The following is a 21845-nucleotide window of genomic DNA, read 5'->3' as shown; positions in this document are numbered from 1 at the left end:
CGCGTGGCTGGAGCCTGCTGGATTAGAGGGTAGTTACCAAAGCTGTCAGACTACTGACAACCTGACACCCGCACTCCCAACTTCCTTTACTGTATTTTGGTTTCTAGCTACATCCTTTAACCTCCTTATTGCGTATACTTCAGTTTAAACTAGATTCTGTTTGAACAAAATATTCCAAAGACAGAGCCCGAGTGCTTTCAACATACACACGATTTTCAACTTGTGTAGTTTTTTAAAATTGTAAATGGGTATTGGTGTAATCTAGTTTAAAATGTTAAGAATATGGTGGACTTTCCCTGCCCTTAGCCATGAACGTTTTTGTGTCTCTAAAGGGTAGGTGTAGTTTCGTGACACAACTCCCAAGCTTTGTAATTTTACCCTTTATGAAACAGACTAATTAATATAGGCTTTTACTACAAATCAGGCCATACAGTAAGTCCTATATTGTGTAAAAATATGTTTAATTGAATGTTGGAGTTTTCAAACATAAACTTGCTCACTTATGCCAAGAGGACTGTGTGCCTGAAAAGTGTATTACGGTGTGAGGTGGGCGAATCGAGAATTGTGACTCAAATTAACACTGGCTGGAAAATGCTTAGTTTAACTCCTCTGTTTGCAGCTATTAAAATGACGTTTCTATGGAGTTGAATGTGTTTAAATCAGCTCAAACCATTTCATAACAACACAGTCCTTGAAAGGGACATAAAAATACCCCTGGTTATATGCTATGTGCTCTTTCTAGCAATACAAATCAGAACATATTGTTGATGTCCCATGTAACGTGTTTATTTTTTCCTAGCATGAAACTCTGAAGGAATAACACAATCAAATGAGACCCTCACCCATTGAGTGCCACCAGACTCAAATTGCAGTGGGATGCCAACATGTTTTGCCATTATGAATGATGCGTTTCACACCATAGTGCAGAAATGTAATCTCTTAGATGACAGGTGTGGACCAGATTTGCACTGGGGATGTCATTATGTTGGATAAATGTGCTAAAATACTTCCATTGGAGTTGTCAATTAAAGTTGCCGTTGAGGTGTTTAACTTTCCCATTTAATGTTTTGGGTCCTGGAGCTGTGTAGATGGGGTAAAAGGTTGCTGCCTAGTGCACACTACCTCAGGTCTACGGTCTAGGGCCACTGAGGGTACCTAGGGCCTAGGGAGGGTCAAGTAAGGAGCTTCATTGAGTGAAAGATTCCCTGAGCGTGCAAATCCAGGAGGACCTGTGGTCACTGAATAACCAGCTGGTTTTGTTTGTGTAGTCAATATTTTGTAGAGTGTATTTTGTGGGGACAAGGGCATCAATGTAAGTGTGTCAATGTGTGTGTAAATCGTATCACTAGTTAACTTCTTCAAGCTGGCATGTGGAAATGATGTCAAGAGTGTCTACGGTGTGACAAATTAGAATTTGCACTGATGAGCACGAGGTGTAGTGATTGATCAATTACAGTAGGATGTGCAGTGATTCATGGGATGTGCAAGAGGGTGCTTGGGTTGGTTGTGCAGCTGTGAGTCGTACAGATGGGGTATTTGTGTATATGTGTGTGTCTCTGTGTGGTGTGTGTGAATGTATGAACATGTGCTTATATGTGTAGTGTATATGTTATGGTGGGATTATGCAGTATATGTCAGAGAAGGCATACAGTGATTGCTTATTTGTGGTGTTGTAAGCATCTTTAAGGGCAAACAAAACCAAAGAGAAATTCTTTTCATTTCTTTGTGACACTTATGGAGATCTCCACAGGAAACCACCTGAAAAGCTGTTAGGAATGAGGCTTTGGGGAGAGAAACATCACTAACAATGTGGTCAATGCAACGCTATGCAATGACCAAGCTGCCATTAACACGCATATGCGTTTACTACACACGCATTTAGTACCCAAGCCTTTACCACACATGTGCGTTGTAACAGAAGAGAGAGCTGTCCGGGCGGAACAGGAAGGAGCAGCGACCAGAGGAGAGAGAGGTAATTGGGTTGGGTTTGGGGGGGATGTTTGGGTAGTTTTTAGGACGGGATCGGTGTTCAGGGTCGTTTTTAGGAAAGAGTGGGGAAGGTTTTAGGGTTCAGGATGGAGGGTCGGGGTAGTTTTTAGGACAGCGTAGATTTTAGATTTTAGGGCAGGGTGGGGGGGTCGAAGTAGTTTTTCGGACATGGCGGGGTAGATTTTAGGACAGGGAAGGGTACCTTTTCGGTTTAGGGCAGGGGGGTGTAGTTTTTAGGGCAGGGTTGGTTTTAGGGTTTAGGGTGGGGTCAGGTGGTCGGGTCGTTTTTAGGACAGGGTGGGGTAGGTTTTAGGACAGGGTAGATTTTAGGGCTTATGGCAGGGGGTCAGGTAGATTTTAGTACAGGATGGGGTAGGTTTTAGGGCAGGGTAGCTTTTAGAGTTTAGGGAGAAGGCAGGGGTGGGGGTAGTTAGTGTTTAGGGTAGGGGATGGAGTACTGTTTAGGACAGAGTGAGGGTTGGCGTAGCTTTTGGGATGGGGAAGGTTTTAGGACAGGACAGGATAGCTTTTAGGGTTTAGGGTGGGAGATCAGGGTCGTTTTTAGAACAGGGAAGGGTAGGTTTTTAGGTATTAGGGCAGGGGTTGGGTAGTTTTTAGAACAGGGTAGGGTAGTTTTAAGGACAGGGTAGGTTTTAGGGTTTAGTGCAGGTTGGGGGGTAGGGGTCCTTTTTAGGAGAGGGGGGTAGGTTTTAGGAGAGCGCAGGGTAGCTTTTAGGGTTTAGGGCGGGGGTCAGGGTAGTTTTTAGGACAGGGTAGGTTTCTGGTTCCAAGGTCGGGTCAGGATAATTTTTAGGACACAGAGGGGTAGTTTTTAGGGCAGGGTAGGTTTTATGGTTTAGGGCAGGGGGTTGGGTAGTTTTTAGGACAGGGTGGGGTAGGTTTTAGGACAGGGCAGGGTAGCTTTTAGGATTTAGGGTGGGGGCAGGGGTCGGGGTAGTTTTTAGGAAAGGGCATGGTAGGTTTTAGGGCTGGGGATCAGGGTAGTTTTTAGAACAGGGTGGGGTAGTTTTTTGGACAGGGTAGGTTTTCGGGTTTAGGTCGTGGTGGCGGTAGTTTTTAGGACAGGGCAGGGTACATTTTAGGACAGGGCAGGGTAGGGCAGGGGTTAGGGCTCAGGGCAGGGTGTAAAAGGGGTAGTTTTAAGGGCTTGGGCGGGTGGAGTATGGTGTCAGGTAGAGGGGGCAGGGTGGGGGAAAATGTACCATGCATGTTCCCTTGCCAAACATGCTTTTACAACCAAATTTGTTGTAAAGGCATGCACATGCATGTTAAAGATGCAGTTGTTGTAGAGACCGCGTTGTAACGGCATGCGTGATATATGCATGTGTTGTTCCATCATGCATCCCTTTGGGATCATGCAGTCCCTAAGCTGCCGCCAGATTTGCAAGGGCCTAGAGTTTGCCCAGTCACCCTTACTTGTCAGTTAATTGATCACTTGAGTGTGATGTCAGTGGGATCCAGTGCATGCCTAAGTGTGTGGCGCGATGCTGAAGGAGGACACAGGACATAAAGAAGATGCAATGTCCTTCCTTCTACCATCAAGGACCATTGAAATGGCTCAGCTGTACCCTAACTTTCCTGCTATAGTGAAGCGACTTGGTTGCATATAGTTGGCTCTGCATGTCCTTATATACTGGGGTAAGGGCTAATTTTGAAAATTGATGAATTAAAAGAAGTTTTAAAAATGATAACAAAATTCCAGGCAATGACAGACGTTGACCACACTTGTTCCATCTATTAATTCATTTGTGAATAATATTTAATTTAATGTACTCATAAATGTAGCCAGGTGAAGCAACTGCATGTATCAAGATAACCAATTGGTAGGAATGTTAAAACTGTCAATTTTCAACCCGAAAAAGTAGACTCTAGCATAATTTCCTTTGGCAGACTTTGCCATGGAGGCCCTATGGTGACTTCTATGTTGGTATTCTTTTTGTTGAAAATGGTGCAAATTCAGATCACATTATTTAGACTGCATGATTGTGTCCTAGACGTCTGGAGCCACCCCATCTCCACAGGTCTGAAGATGGTATGATGCAATAAAAAGTTGCTGGTATTTGTCCTTCAAATTAGAATTTTCAGGCTGGTCATCATGAGCAGACCTTATAGTAGTATGTGGTTCCTTGTAATTGGCTCAGAAGGTAAAAGCCAGCTGGCAAAACATATCCATAGAAAATGACTAGGAATTGCAACATGCCTTCCTCACCTTTCTTCCCTCAAGTTACAATTCCTATCCATTTTCTATGGACATTTTTTGCCTACTGGCTTTTTCCTCCTGGGGGCTCTTTCTTGAAGGTACTTTCTTCTAGGTGGCTACCTGGTGTCAGCAACACTGAGAATATTAATATGGGTCCCCCTTTTGTCTGATAGACAAACACTAATAACACAAAACTAGAAAGGTGCTGTCAACTTGGTCAATTTGACATGAATGCAGCAATTGTGAGACAACAAACCTATGATCCTTCCCCCACTCCTGCTTGCTTTTTTATTTTAATTTCAGGAAAAAACATATTGGGTAGTAATTTACATTTTGATGTAAAAAGAACAAAAAGTGACATACAACAGTAGTCTTTATTCTTCAAGTTAACAGTGGTGAAAGATGGACTACCTGATTGTGCTGGCTTAATACTAATGAATACCTTGAGTAGAACATTTGCATCTGACAAACCAATCATAATTCTTCCTTTACGTGCTGTTCACTATCATCGTAGGCATGCTCTGTGAGAACTTCCACTATGCCAGCTTTCAAAGCCCCTCTGGTGTGCTGTTAAACAGAGGCATAGCTTTCGGGGGGATTGTTTGGGGTGTTACACCCTCTAACAATTGTATTTTCTGAGAAACAGTTATGTACAGGTGCTTTCAGTCGGGTATGGTGAGGTGTCTGTCGGATTTCACCAGGAATTTTTACATCCACACAGACAAACAAACACACACACACACACTCTGTTTTGAAAGTCCTAAAAAATGTTGGTTATTTCACAAATTACTGTGCTTTCTCTTACTTAGAACTCCTAACAATCCGCATTCCTGTCCCTTTTCACTGTCCCCTATGCCCCTCTCATGCACCCTGCTTGTTATATAATGCATTCTAACATTATATGGCCAAGTGGTTGTTGGAAAACCTGAAGCTCACACCCCTCAATCTCACTGACCAAGCCACACTCCTACTGTTAAAGCTATGCCTTCTTGGGCACAGACTCCGCTCCACAATGGCTCCTAACTTTAAGTACAGGGTAGAGTCAGTACATTGTGGTGATAGAATTCAGCTTTTCTTTTGTGTGCAGAATCAGTTTCTCTCCCGTGCTGCTGTAGCAAAATGAGGCAATCTCCCTTCTCTGCTGCAGAATGTTTTACCTCTTGACTTGCTGAAAACAAGTTAGACAACAAAAGTAACAGAGAAAAGTAAAGAAATATTTCCTCTTCTTTTGTGGTTGATAGGGCTTGCTTTCAGGAAGGCAAGTCATGCAGCTAGCATCCTGTTGTGGGAGACTGGCTTTTCCTTGAGTAGTGGCACAAGCGGAAAATAGTAGCTGCACAGAAAAGAAAATGTGTTTTCCCATTATTACGATTTCTGGTTCTAGCCCTTCCATCATGGCCTACGAGGAAATGCTGTTTCTGCATCTGGGTTTCAAAACTTGTCTTCTTTTCTTTTTTGAAAGAGTTGCCAATACCTGTATTGCTCATACCTGTGTGACAGTAAAGCCTATTAATTATATGCTCCTTGACTTTGGGCTATCAGCTGTGTCTCAAGTCGATAATTGCGAGGGCAGATATTTAACAGTCATTGTTTCCCAAAGGGTCGGCAATAAAGCGTAAATATACTCATGGGTTGTACTGCTATATTTATCAAATGCTGTAGTGCAAGACCAGTGCCCTCAGGGTAGGATATTGTAGTATCGGGCATGTGGGTGAACATCTGCAAAAATAATTTACGAGCATTTACAAATAATACTGCTAACATTCTTATCTCCTATGAATAAAGGGTATCCCAAAAGGGGTCCAGCATTCATAAAGGCATTCATCCTTTATATGTTACTGAAAATCTGAATGACCTATTTACAGACATGGAATTATACACCTTGTTTTATGTTATGAATGCTGACATTACCATTTTAATTATTATCCTTCTAATAGAAATATGTACAAAGAGTGTATGATAATCTTTTATTATAAAATACCAACAACTGTGTGTCCACTGTTTCTAGGGGCCAGGGCAGATATCTATATACAATACTCCCTTTACAGATGAGAGTTACTCTTATAGGGGTGTCTGACTCCTAACAGTAGTGAGAGACCCCTGCCCATTCTTTTATTCTACCATGGTTTTGCCCTTTACCCCTGGGAAGTGTGCTAATGACAGGCACCCAGAATGTGGGGCTTGAACCTTACAGGCCCCAAAGGATCTGGGTCTCTGAAGATAAGAGATACTCACAGTCTTAACAGGAGACATCTAGGGAATTTTTACAACCCTACCCAGAAAATAAGAGATTTGTCCCTGTTTCCTACTGATGTATGTTAAGCACTTAAGAAGTACAACGGATTATCCTGTATTGATGATACCATTGAATTGAGTGTTTTGGAGCAATGAAGAATACAAAACAAGTGATGGATGGACTACTTGAAATAAAATCAGCCACTGGTAATTACACATGCCACACCCCTGTCCACTGTATTTTTGCCCACCATACCACCTCAGATTTAACTCTAACATATGCAAATCAGCCTTGACCCTACTCTAGAAGGAACGTTCCAGCACGAACTGCCAGGCCAGGTCCTCTTTGAACTGAAACACAAGCACCCTACGACCGGCTTTATTTATTTTGGCCTCATTAGTTGAGCAAAGCGTTGGTCAAGAAATTGAGAGCTAGAGGCCTGCATACATACCCATGACACTTACTGTGTCACAATGTAGAATGCAATCGGTACAATGATGTAGGTGTATCCTGGCTGACTGGGTATTATCCTGATTACTAAATCAAGTGTATAATAATTTGTTTGTAAATGTGCCATTGTGAGTATATATCCAAGCCTTTGTGTATGTTCATTTTTCCAATCCTTCATAAATGAAGATGTGACCAATTGCTTCAGGAGTTTCATCATTTCAGCATAGTGTTGTAAATATGGTCTGTCAAAATTCAGGAAACTCATTAATGTTTTTAGTTCTCTAAGAGAGCTCAGAAGTAGAGTCATATTTTGCATGGGAACGCCTACCTCGCATCTCATTAAGGCAAGGTAGGTCTTCACCTCCGAAAAATGACGTTAACTCCATAAATTTGGCGCTAGATGGGTCTAGCACCAAAGTATAAATATGGAGTTAGTTTTGCACCGAATTAGAGTTAAAAAAATTAAGCTAATTTGGTGCAAACAGAGTATAAATATGCCCCTTCATGTTTTTCTGTCCTGGCTATGTCTGGCCCAGAAAAAGCTGGATTGTCCCGATCTGCAGGCAGCTTGGGTGTGTGCAATATCTTCTGGTACTTAGGCTTTTACGCATAGAGACCAGAGAGTCGGTTGTCTGTGCTGTTGCCAAATACCTTCATTGGAGTTGGTCTATTAGAGCAAAAACTCTGAGATAGTTCCCTAATGGTAACTGGCAACAATGGGGTTCCTTCCAGAACTATCTTTCCTTTCTTGATAAAGTTTATTGGATGCCACCATATAAAAATGCTGAGTACATTTTTGTTCTCTACCTAAATTATGTGTTGTGTCTTCCTGAGAACTATTGTGGCATCTTTACCTATCATATGTTTACACAATACTTATTATTTATTACATGTTTTTGTGGTTCTTTTATAATTGTTTTTATTATTGGATTTTTGTCTGACTTTTTCATACCATGATTAGTATCATGTGCAGTACATCCATTTGTGTTTGTGTTGTACTGTTTTATGTGCTTTTATGTTTCCTCTGAACCAAATAAAGTATTTGATTTGTTTTGATTTGAATAAATATTAGAACAACAAATAGGCACATTAAAAGAAAACGAAAAAGTTTACATTTTCCTTAAATGTCCAAAGTGACACAAAAAAAGTTAAACATGACTTAATTACTTTAACTGCAATTGCTATGATGCATGAGACTCCAGCAGAAGCCCTTAACAAAATTACAGAAATAGACAGTGAAAATGTTCACGTAGCACTTAAAGTAAAAGACAATGTTTTAAAAATGGTAATGAAAAAAATTCAAATTCAGAAATGACTTGGTTGCTTATATTATTATGAAAGGCATTAGAAAGACATACCTATGAAGAGGAACAATTCAAAACTATACTTACATTGCAAGCCTCTGTACAGGAATCCAACTTGAAACCACCTTGAAAAAACTGAGTTTTTGATCTGACAGGAATTTGAGATGTTCTTCCCAACTAATAACCCATTTGTAGTAAAGTGTGCCTAATGAAGCAAGATGGTGGGCAGTACACACGGCCGGAACACTGATTTTTTAAATGTTATTGGTAAATTCCATATTCAGGCCCATATTTATACTTTTTGACGCTAAACTGCGCTAACGCAGTTTAGCGTCAAAAAATTTTGCGCCGTCTAACGCCATTCTGAAGCGCCATGCGGGCGCCGTATTTATGGAATGGCGTTAGCCGGCGCAAGCAGACCGGCGCTGCCTGGTGTGCGTGGAAAAAAACCACGTAGACCAGGCAGCGCCGGCGTTGGGCAAAAATGACGTTAGGGCGTCTTAAAATGGGGCAAGTCAGGTTGAGGCAAAAAAATCGTCTTAACCCGACTTGCGCCATTTTTTAACGACGCCCATCCCCCATCAACATGACTCCTATCATTGTAAAGATAGGAGTCATGCCCCCTTGCCCAATGGCCATGCCCAGGGGACTTCTGTCCCCTGGGCATGGTCATTGGGCATAGTGGCATGTAGGGGGGCACAAATCAGGCCCCCCTATGCCAAAAAATTTAAAAAAAAAAAAAAACAAATACTTACCTGAACTTACCTGAATGTCCCTGGGGTGGGTCCCTCCAGCCTTGGGTGTCCTCCTGGGGTGGGCAAGGGTGGCAGGGGGGGTCCCTGGGGGCAGGGGAGGGCACTCTGGGCTCATTTTGAGCCCACTTGTCCCTTAACGCCATGCCTGACCCAGGCGTTAAAAAGCGGCGCAAATGCGCCGTTTTTAGCCACGCCCACTCCCGGGCGTCTCTTTTGCCCGGGAGTATAAATACCACGTAAAGGCCTGGGAGTCATTTTTTAGACGGGAACGCCTCCCTTGCATATCATTAACGCAAGGAAGGGGTTCACGCTAAAAAATGACGCACATTCCGGGAACTTTGGCGCTATACGCCTCTAACGCCATAGTATAAATATGGCGTTAGTTGGCGTTAGTTTAGCGTCGAATTTGCGTCTAAAAAAACGACGCAAATTCGGCGCAAACGGAGTATAAATACGGCCCTCAATGTCTTGTTTTCTTTAGTAGCAATTCACACTTTTAAGTGCAAAGAACTATCAAATGCCTTTAGATACATCACTATTGTAAAGAGATATTTTACCATAATGAATGCAAGGTACCACTGAAAACAGAAAACAATGTAACTTTAGGTTGATTCATATAAGGTTCACAGAAACTAAAATTGCTGTTTTCTCAGGAGGTTACACCTATTTAGTCACTATGAGTGAGTCTATTTAATTGTGTGTTTATATACCATATCCACCAACAGAAGTAGTAACTACACTTCATTGGTCAAATTCTAACAAACTCATGCATGTGAAAATTAATAAATTGACAAGCATAATTTTATTGCTCTCAAAACAAGAGTTACTGCTAGAATGAATGAGTGATTATTATGTTGTGCATGTTCTGCACAGTGGAATAAAATAACACAACAGGCTTAACAACATGCGTAAAAGTAACAGGAAAAAGTATGCTAGGAATATTCAAGAATACCCTGAAGTCCGCTTCTATTACAAAAAGGCACATACTTTGCAATTATTATCACAGGATTGGCTCCTATTTTGAAAAAGTGGGTAGTGACACATTATAGTACAATTTTATTTGTGATATAATCTTGAAGAAATAAAGAAAGTCAGTAGACCGAAGCAAGTGTTCTAAGTGTGGATAAATTTAATGAAGAATTGGGTGAGCATTTTTGACCTGAGAGTTTTCGTCCTATGGAACATGTAAAGGATTAAACTTGCCACCTTTTCAACCTGCTGAGCAATAGCACCATGAAGTAATTAGGTCTAAAGAAATAAGTAACAGTTTGAACGCACTGAGCTTTTCTTTATACTTAGGAAGCAACTCGAAACATTATATTACATTACATATAGATAAAGGATAGATGTAATAAATGACTACAGTTACAAAATTTGCTTGCAATTATTATATAAAGGAATACATACAACACTGGGTAAATGATTGTCAATCTAAATATTGTTAAGGGCTTTCCTGATAACCTATGTATGTTAAATACAAGTCAGGCCTAATTTTATGCCAGCTCTTTAGATTTATTTTTTTACATATGTCATACTTAAGGCACAGGAGAACATATTATGAATGGGAATGCTAACATTGTATGATTGAGATTGCCACATTATTTTCAGACATTTTTTTCACTTCAACGGTTAGACACTTGTTGGACTAACAATACAAAGAACTGAAAATGTCCTTTCCCTCAAAGTTGCAGGACTATGTGCAATGATTATAGCTGCAATGCTATACATCCATGGACAAATCAGGCTTGGAAACACATTCAAATGCAAACATTTGCCTGCTTTCCATATGCTTCTGTAACAAGAGGCACTGTTAATGTTCTGGATAGATGACATGAGAAGCTGCACAGCAGTTACCCCTCCCGTTTCCGTAGAGAGTCACAAGAGTAGAAAGTATAAAGAATAGCAAAGATTTGGGTTTGGCAAACACTAGGACTAATTGCCAAAGGGATATGCTTAAGTACTATCAGACTGTAACCTGATGGCTTTGTAAGGAATGCAAAGACATCTATAAGGCTTGGCATGTAACTAGTTAACACATTCTGTTACCCTTACAGCCAATACAGTAACTAAGAGTCTGATAACATATCTGTTGATAAAAGGTAGGGTATACACTAATCTGATAGAGAAAGTATGGATGTGAAATGTAAAATGTGCAAGGCATTTTGGATACATACCATTGTTTATATTATGACTGCTGAGTACTGTAGGAATCAGGCTATTTATGAAGTGTACCAATGTAAGGGAACACTATTCAAATAGTCCAGGGTGACCATTATTGGCTGACAGGGTTTAAAATAACCCTAAAAGCTCTCTTTTCTGGTAGTGTGGGGGTGAGCAGTTAGGCTTATTAGAGGACAGTGTTGAGCTTTTATTTCACACACTGAACCAGGAGGTGAGACACACTCAATAAAAAAAATGTATGCCAATTTATAAAAATAACACTTATTTTTATATGAATTTAGGTACCAAGATCTTCAGAATCCGGTAAGTACTTTTTGAGATGTGAATTTTTATACATCTCAAAAGTTGACACTGCAATTTCTGGAGTTGTAATGTTATCCTATGGGGAAAAACATGTATTGCATTCGGGCAATTGTCAGTGACTTACAGGACTGTTCTTCAGGACTTAAGGTGAGTATGCAGCAAGGTCCAAGGCCATACCAACAGGTCACTTTGGGGGTCTCAGGGGCCTCTATCTCTAGAGGTGTGTCATGGTGTCAGGTGTCCCATTCACTTCAATGTAGATCTGTGGGAAAGAGGCTGCAAGCAGGGACTGGGGGGCAGTGAGGAGGAACCCACAGGTGGGCATGACCCTTGACATGCTCGGACAATGTAGGGACACCGTTGGTCCACTCCTCCTCAGCTTCATCAGTGCCAACTCTGGAGTTCTTCCTTACTAGAGAAGAATCTTCCTGGCTTACTGGAACATTTTCTAAAGGTTGCCCAAGTTCCCTACATTTCTTTCTCTTGCCTTTCTTCCAGGACCTATTTTTACTAACTGTTAGTTCAGCACCTCCAGAATCCTTGGGAGAGGACAAGCGCAGGACCAGTGCCTCTTTTGGGCTCAGACTAACCTCTGGGAGGTTGTTTCCAAGGAGACAATCAAGTAGGAGGACATGACTGACTACCACCGACTGCCAACTAAGGGACCCAGCTATCTCTAAGGGTACTAAGACCACAGCCCTAATGGTACTCTAACCCTAGACAATCCTTACTTGTCTATTTTCTCCAGGTAAATTCTGGACAGGGGATACCAACCTGTCATGCACAATGGTGTGACTGGCACAAGTATCCCTCAGGGCAGTGATTGCAATCCCATTCACCTGAATGTGATGGAAGTGTCTGCTTCCCTCTGGGATCACTAACTCACCTTCTGGCCCTATTTTCCAGATAAAGGCTAAAAGGATGTCCTCATCTGAGGAGCAGTCCTCGAAGGCCACACAGACCACCCCAGTCCATACCTTTTTCTTAGGACAAGCTGTGTTCCCTCTGTAGTGTCAACCTGCTGCCACTCAAAGCAGGGCCTGTTTTCTAGGATTTGTTTGAAGTTGGGTCCCCACTACTCTGTTAGCCACTGGAGGTGGGGTGGGATGCACTATCCTCTTTTTTAGGGACCTGGCTCCGTGAAAGAACTTCTTTGGAGGACTTACCACATCCTTCTTTTTCCTTCTGTAGGCCTCATGCCCCTTTCTTGGGATCGCCCCATGCTGTTTTTTGGGAATCCTAGTCCTAACCCATTCATCAGCCTTTTTAGCCATTTCTCTGGGACTGGTAAGCTGTGTATCTACTAGATGCTCGTGTGATTCTCTGATGTACAGTTTGACAAAATGTGCTACTTCATAATCAAATCGTAGAGCCCTTCATAGTTCTGAACTTTGTTATCTTTTAACCAGCCACCTAGGGGGTCATTACAACATTGGCGGTAAAAGCCGCTTACCGCCGGGCAGAAGACCGCCAATACACCGCTGCGACCGTGGAATTCCGCCACAGCTATTATGACCCACATCTCGGAATCCGCCGAAATTTAGACACCCACACAAGTCCGCCACAACAAAGGTCAGTGATAAACTGGCGAAAACAAAACCTCCCCCGTCACACCAACAGAAACACGCCCATGGTATTACGATCCACAAATCCAAGCGGCGGTATTTCAACCGCGGTATTCCATTGGCAGTACACACCGCCGCGCTCAAAATACACACACATCTACAAAACACCGCCACATTGGACAATTCGATTTACACACACCTGATACACATACAAACACCACTCCCACACACCCATTATAATATAAAACACACACCCTCATCACCCACAAACCCCTACGACCAAAAATTATAGACGAAGGCGACAGAGAGAGCACAGCATAGACAACCCCACCACACAGAGGCACACAACACCATCACCCACACAACATCCACGCACAAAACACCACACACCACTACACATCACCACACTCATCACCACATACACCATCCCACACATCACCTACACCACCCCATGGCACGGCAAAGACACCCCAGGTTCTCCGAGGAGGAGCTCAGGGTCATGGTGGAGGAAATCGTACGGGTAGAGCCACAGCTATTTGGATCACAGGTGCAGCACACCTCCATTGCAAGGAAGATGGAGCTATGGCGAAGAATAGTCGACAGGGTCAACGCAGTGGGACAGCACCCAAGAAATCGGGACGACATCAGGAAGAGGTGGAACGACCTACGGGGGAAGGTGCGTTCCGTGATCTCCAGGCACAACATCGCAGTACAGCGGACTGGCGGCGGACCCCCACCTCCTCCCCCACAACTAACAACATGGGAGGAGCAGGTCTTGACCATTATGCATCCAGAGGGCCTCGGTGGAGTCGGTGGAGGAATGGACACTGGTCAGTCAAATCTTAACTATCAAATCCGCCACCCTACCTGCATGCTATCACACCCCCCCCACCCTCACCCCCTCCCCTTTCACTCCAACTCCTCACTAATGTACTAATAACACAAACTACCCATCCCAAACACCAAGCCCTGCATCACACAACAAAGCATGGACACCCATCACTAAAGCATGCCCACTGCACATACCCATAACACCCCCTAACCATCATCACACAAGGCCCCACACAGGAATGCTAGCACTGGGGTACACGCTCACCCACCCATTGCACACCATGACACACACAGATGCAATAATCATGCTTTTACACCCCTGCAGGACCACTACCTAACGTCACCAGACAGGAGGGTCCAGACATCTCTACCCCACCCACAGAAGAGGCCCACAGTGATAACAGCAGCTCTGACCAACTGGATCCAGATGACCAGCCCGGACCATCGTGGGCCTCGGGACAGTCGGTTCCCCTCGCACAGGCACAGCCCAACACTGACCTTCCAGCCTCTGGAAACACCAGTACAGCACCCACCCAACGGGCCCATACCTCCGTCCCCAGGACACGTCAATCAGCTGTGTGTCCACCACTACAGGGAAACCAGGATAACCCACCACCCCAACAACAACAGGGACCTGGAGGCAGTGGTAGTGGGCACACGGTCCAGGGGACGGAGGCCCAGGAACACAGGGGAACTGGGAGGGCTGCTGTGCGACAGGGGGCGGACAGGCCAAGGGAACCCACTCTCCACGAGGCCCTCTCCTCCATCATGGGAGCATACCACCACTCCCAGGAGACGATGGCTACGGTCCTGGCCAAGTTTCAGGAGACCCAGCCCCTGCAGGAGGAACAGTATTTGGGCTTCAGGGAGGAACTCAGAACCATCAGCTCCGCCCTGGGCACCATCGTAGGGGTGCTGAAGGACATACAGAACACCATGAGGGACACCGTGGCACTCCAAGGGGCCCCTGACACTAGCATGGACGATGAACTGCCCACCACCTCCGCCGGCGCTAGTGGACAAGACGCCCCGCCAAAGGACCACCACACCAGCACCCCACCCCCTGCAGACGGAGAACCACCCCGCAAGAGGTCCCTGAGATCCAGGAACAGGACAGAGCACGATGGCAAGACCCCCGCCAAGAAATGAGACCACCCTGATTGTCATCCCACTGTCCCACTTTGTAACCCTGTCCATATTGGAACTGCCCCAGTTCCACTTCCTATGCCCATATGGGCAATGCACCTGTGAGACTAATAGACTGGACTCTGCCATGGACATTCCTCCACCATCACCCATCACCATTTTACCACCCCCTCCAATAATTAGCACTTCAATAAACACCCTTGAAGCACAAAAATCTCAGGAGTCAGTCTGTGATTTTGAAAATGTGTATTAGCTATGACAATGACAAAATCCGTTAGAAAATGTAATGTCAACATACCTATGTCACACATCACAAGTCCATGAAGGATGCAAGTAGATGACACACGTTGGTAACCACACCGCTGAAACCGTAATGGAAATGTACAACTCAGTTACCAAATACTGCTTGAAATAGACAGACAGGATAAAGGTAGAAGTGTGAAAGTAAATGTAGTAGTCAAGAAAGTGTTCTCACCTGTGTGTCACTGGAAATATTGCTGTATCACTGAGTGCCTGTTGTCAATGTCTTCTTCCTCTGCTTCCTCCTCATCACTGTCCACAGGCTCCACAGCTGCCGCAACACCGTCATCTGGACCATCCTCCTGCAGAAAAGGCACCTGGCGTCGCAAAGCAAGATTGTGAAGCATAGAGCAGGCGATGATGATCTGGCACACCTTCCTTGGTGAGTAGAATAGGGAACCACCTGTCATATGGAGGCACCTGAACCTGGCCTTCAGGAGGCCGAAGGTGCGTTCGATCACCCTCCTAGTCCGCCCATGGGCCTCATTGTAGCGTTCCTCTGCCCTGGTCCTGGGATTCCTCACTGGGGTCAATAGCCATGACAGGTTGGGATAACCAGAGTCCCCTAATAGCCACACCCGGTGCCTCTGGAGTTGACCCAACACATAAGGGATGCTGCTATTCCGCAGGCTGTAGGCGTCATGCACTGAGCCAGGGAACAGCATTTACCTGGGAGATGTACTGGTCTGCCAAACATACCATCTGTACATTCATGGAATGAAAACTCTTCCGGTTCCTGTACACCTGTTCACTCCTGTGGGGGGGGACCAGAGCTACATGGGTCCCATCAATGGCACCTATGATGTTAGGGATATGTCCAAGGGCATAGAAGTCACCTTTAACAGTAGCCAAATCCTCCACCTGAGGGGAAACGATGTAGCTCCTCATGTGTTTCAGCAGGGCAGACAACACTCTGGACAGCACGTTGGAAAACATAGGCTGGGACATCCCTGATGCCATGGTCACTGTTGTTTGAAATGACCCACGTGCTAGGAAATGGAGCACTGATAGCACCTGCACTTGAGGGGGGATTCCTGTGGGATGGCGGATTGGTGACATGAGGTCTGGCTCCAACTGGGTACACAGTTCCTAGATTGTGGCACGGTCAAACCTGTAGGTGATGATTAAATGTCGCTCCTCCATTGTCAACAGGTCCACCAGCGGACGGTACACCTGAGGATTCCGCCATCTCCTCACATGTCCCAGCTGACGGTGCCTAGGAAGGACAACAGCGACCACAGAGTCAAGCAACTCAGAGGTATTTACCCACAGCTACACAGAACACGAAACAAAATCCAAAAAGTTGTCTGTATGTGTGTTGAGTCCAGGCCTAGGTATGTGTGACGCAGTTGAAAATGAAGCCATGTGGGCCCCTGAAATGGCGGCTGCCTGACCTCTAAACTGGGACAATGGGATGTTAGGTAACTGCGCTGGCGTTGTACACCGTTGCGGTAGGCGGTCAAAGACCGCTGCGCAATGCTGCATTGGTTAACATTGGACCCTATGGGTCGCCGGCGGTGATAATACGCACCGCCGCGGACGTCACCGCCGCGGACGTGACCGCCATTTTCTATCTGTTCAATCACTCGATACCTGATCTTCGACAGGAGAGGACCTATACTGCAAGTGCTGCTGTGACTTCGGTCTGGAAGAGACAATGGCACGTGCGTCTGGGGAAAGGGCCCCTGCCTTCACTGCACAGGAGTTGGAGAAGCTCATGGATGGGGTCCTTCCCCAGTGCACGCTACTCTACGGTCCTCCAGACCAACAGGTGAGTACATAGGGTGCAAGTTGTATGGGCTATGGCTGGGTTGAGAGGGCTGGATGTAAGAAGGAAGGGGGCAGAGTTCTGCGAGCACGAAGGACTGTGAATGCATGTGCCAGATGGCAAGGGTAGGGATGTGGGCCACTCACTACGACGGTGCAGTTGCTAATGACATCTCTTCTTCCCCTGTACATGTCATGTAGGTCAGCGCCCACCAGAAGAAGGATATTTGGCGTGCCATCGCCAAGGACGTACGGACCCTGGGGGTCCACCAGAGACGGAGCACCCACTGCCGTAAAAGATGGGAGGACATTTGCCGCTGGAGCAAGAAGATGGCGGAGGCTCAGCTGGGGATGGCCTCCCAACGTGGGAGGGGTGGCCGTCACACCATGACCCCCCTGATGTTCCGGATCCTGGCGGTGGCCTACCCTGAGTTGGATGGGCGCTTGAGGGCATCAGAGCAGACACAACGGGGTGAGCACACTCTCATTCTGCTGACTTGGCGCGCAGTGGAGGGTTCTGGGTGGGGGAGGAGGGCTGTGGGATTCCCTAGGCCAGGGCGAGTTCCGTAGGCTAGGCCCCTCCCTAATGCAGGCCATGTGGCACTCCACCCCACCTCTGTAGAGTGCCAAGTACAGGTATACATGCACCTGTGTCATCTATGTGTGAAGATGTCCACCATAGCCATGTAGGCCATATCCCAGGAACTGCATCTGTAGAGCCCAACAGCGTGGCTTAGTGCAGGGGGCTGCTGTGTCTGTATTGTCCGCCAACAGTAGAGGTAAGCCATGCACTCAACCTGTCTTTCTTCTGTCGTCCCCCCCCCCTTTTTGTGCTCTCCCTGTTCTTTTGTGCATCAGCATCATCAGGCGGAGGTACAGTGGCACCGGAGCACGAGGCGGCTGCATCCCACATGGCCATGGAGGTCCACACCACGGACTCTGAATACACCAGTGAGACAGAGGGCAAGGGGAGCTTCACGGCGGTCACCAGATCAGCAACCAGCGACACAGACTCGTCCTCCGATGGGAGCTCCCTTGTGGTGGCGGCAACATCTGTGCCCCCCACTTCTACAGGTACAGCCGCCACCCCCCCTACCAACACTGCCCTCCCAGCAGCCCCTCAGCCTTCACCCCGTGCCCGCTCACCCAGGAGGGTGGGCATCACCTTCGCCCCAGGCACCTCAGCCCCTGCCCCTGTCACCTCTGCTGCCCTCAGTGAGGAGGCCATTGACCTCCTCAGGTCACTCACTGTTGGGCAGTCTACCATTGTGAATGCCATCCAGGGTGTAGAAAGGGAGTTGCAACACACTAATGCATTCCTGGAGGGCATTCATTCTGGTCAGGCTGCCCATCATCGAACTCTGCAATCTCTGGCCTCAGCACTGATGGCAGCCATTGTCCCTGTGTCTAGCCTCCTCCCTCTAACTTCCTCCACCCAGACCCAATCCCCTGTACCTCTGCCTATCCCAAGCACACCATCAGACCAGCCTGCACACCTCAACACACAAGGGAAGCTCAGGCAAACATAGGCACCACACATCCCACAGGCACTCACACAAGCATCACCCACATACAGACACAGCAACATCCACTGCCTCCACTGTGTCCCCTCCTCGTCATCTCCCTCCTCCCTCCCAGTGTCGTCTACACTCTCACCTGCATGCACTACCACTACAGCCACTAGGACTCGCACCAGAACACCCAGCACCACACCCCGCTCACCTGCACTCACCACCCCCACTTCCATTTACACGTCCCCTGTGTCCTCTCCCAGTGTGTCTGTGACGCCCCCTCCCAAAGTACACAAACGCGGACACACACACACCCAACATCAATCCACCTAACGACAGCCTCCAGAACATGCACCTGCACCCAAATCATCAAAAGTTACACCTCCTACAACCACCTCCTCTTCCTCCACTCCCAGACCCCGTGCAGCTACCCGTCCCAATGTTCGTCAGAAACGTTTCCTGAGCAACGTTGACCTCTTTCCCACCACCACCCCCTCCAATTCATAGGTCCCGTACTAGCACCTCAGCCAAAAAATCTCCGGTACCAGTGGTGCCTGTTAGAGGTATGTGGAGTGCACTGGCCACCAGGGCAGCCAGTGTGACACAGAGCCAAAGCACAGCCAGTTCCCCCCCTGTGAAGCACCAGAAGTTGGACAGTGCCCGACGGGAGAGGGGGAAGACTCCTGCCGGCAAAGCTGCTCACAAGGGTCCCGGGGGGAGTGTCGAGTCAGCTGTGACTCCTCCAAAGGTGGGGAAGGGGCAGAAGAAAGCGCCAGAGTCTGGGAAGAGCAGCACGGCGGAGAAGGCCGCCATCATCCCCGCTGCCCAGGACGCCACCGCCAGCCCCATCATCACTGGTCAGGAGTCCACCGCCAGAGTCAGTGCCCAGGAGGGCAGTCCCATTGTTACTGGTCAGGAGACCACCGCCAGAGTCAGTGCCCAGGAGGGCAGTCCAATCGTCACTGGTCAGGAGACCACCGCCAGAGTCAGTGCCCAGGAGGGCAGTCCCTTCGTCACTGGTCAGGAGACCACCGCCAGAGTTAGTGCCCAGGAGGGCAGTCCAATCGTCACTGGTCAGGAGACCACCGCCAGAGTCAGTGCCCAGGAGGGCAGTCCCATCGTCAGTGGTCAGGAGACCACTGCCAGAGTCAGTGCCCAGGAGGGCAGTCCCAACGTCAGTGGTCAGGAGACCACCGCCAAAGTCAGTGCCCAGGAGGGCAGTCCCATCGTCACTGGTCAGGAGACCACCGCCAGAGTCAGTGCCCAGGAGGGCCCCGGCAGCCACAGCCCCGCTGGGCAATGAGGGACCGCCATGGCAAACACCGCTGCACAGGTCAGAGACAGCAAAGTCAAGCACCGCTGAACAGGGCAAGCACCGCTGAACAAGGCAAAGACCGCCGTGGCAAGCACCTCTGAACAGGTCAGAAACTGCTAAGTCAAGCACCGCTGAACAGGGCAAAGACCACCATGGCAAGCACCGCTGAACAGGGCAAGCACCGCTGAACAGGGCAAAGACCGCCATGGCAAGCACCGCTGAACAGGTCAGAAACTGCTAAGTCAAGCACCGCTGAACAGGTCAGAAACTGCTAAGTCAAGCACCGCTGAACAGGGCAAAGACCGCCATGGCAAGCAATGCTGAACAGGTTAAGCACCGCAACATCAAGCACCGGTAGCCCATATGCGCCAGGGCCAGTGACGGAACTGGGACCGTCACGGGGAGAGTGATGCACTCTGGGCACCAGTCCCCCTCCAGAACCTGTGGAGAACAGCATCCACTACAACAGTCCTCAACAGGATGAAGCACTCTGGGCACCAGTCCCCCTCCAGAACCTGTGGAGAACAGCATCCACTACCTCAGTCCTTAACAGGATGAAGCACTCTGGGCACCAGTCCCCCTCCAGAACCTGTGGAGAACAGCATCCACTACCTCAGTCCTTAACAGGATGAAGCACTCTGGGCACCAGTCCCCCTCCAGAACCAGTGTAGACTGTTATCCACTGAGACTGTGGTTTTGCACTCCCCAGGATGGTACAGTGGGCAAACCACCCACTGAAAAGGGCAAACCACCCACTGCAAAGACTTGTGAGACTGTGGCTTTGCACTCCCCAGGATGGTACAGTGGGCACACCACCCACTGCAAAGACTTGTGAGACTGTGGCTTTGCACTCCCAGGGATGGTACAGTGGGCAAACCACCCACTGAAAAGACTTGTGAGACTGTGGCTTTGCACTCCCCAGGATGGTACAGTGGGCAAACCACCCACTGAAAAGACTTGTGAGACTGTGGCTTTGCACTCCCCAGGATACATCAATGGGCATGGAGCCCTGTCGTAGATCTGGTGTGGTGCTGTCATCCAGCTGAGGTGCCCCCCCTTCCATTCCCCCTGAGGTGTCTGTTGTATTTCGATCTGATGCCCCAGCAGTGTTCTCTCCGTTTCTGGACAGGTATCGTGTGTGGGCCTCGCCCATGCATTTTGGGCCCAGTGGTCCACGGACATTGAATGGTGCATACCTGCACTACTAATCGTGATGTATACATTTTTGAATGAGGATATATATCTGTATATATTAGCTTACTGTATTTTGATACATTACAATGGTTGAACTCATTTCCTTTTGTCTTTGCATTCTTCCGGGGGGGTTGGGGGTTGTTACTGTGATGTTTGGAAATGCATTGGTGTGTGTGTTGTAGTGTGCGAGGGTCGGGGTGGGGGTCGGGGTGTTGCGTGTGTGTGTCCCTGACTTTTGCCTCCCTCCTCCCCTATATCGTAGGTGCAGTACTCACCGTTGTCTTCGGCGGCGGCGTTGCTGATGATCGTAGAGGAGCAGGAAGACTATCACAGGGAGTATTTGGAGTTCCGGCTCCATGGTGCCCTCCTTCCTCGTGGAGTGTGTTCAGGTGAGCGTTTTCCCATTGAAATGGCTGTTTCCGACGTGTTTTTATCCATGGTGACTCCGCCCCGGAAAAGGTGGCGGATTGGCCTGTTGTAATACTGTGGGCGGTACTTTGTCTTCCGCCTGTCTGTTGGCGGTGACCGCCGGCTGCTTGTCTGTACCGCCGTGGCGGTCGGAGTGTTAAAGTGGCTGTCTTTGTTGGCGGTTTCCACCACGGTCATAATTCCCTTTTCGTTTCCGCCAGCCTGTTTGTGGTCTTACCGCTGCTTTAACACCGTCCGCCAGGGTTGTAATGACCCCCCTAGTGTCTTAACTGAGAAGTCAACATAATCTACCCAGGTCTGACTCAAGGTTTTATGGGCCTCCCTGAACTTAATTCTACACTCCTCATT

Source organism: Pleurodeles waltl, chromosome 3_1 (genome assembly GCF_031143425.1).
Source record: "Pleurodeles waltl isolate 20211129_DDA chromosome 3_1, aPleWal1.hap1.20221129, whole genome shotgun sequence".
NCBI lineage: Eukaryota > Metazoa > Chordata > Amphibia > Caudata > Salamandridae > Pleurodeles > Pleurodeles waltl.
Note: the sequence above shows the minus strand (reverse complement) of the source record.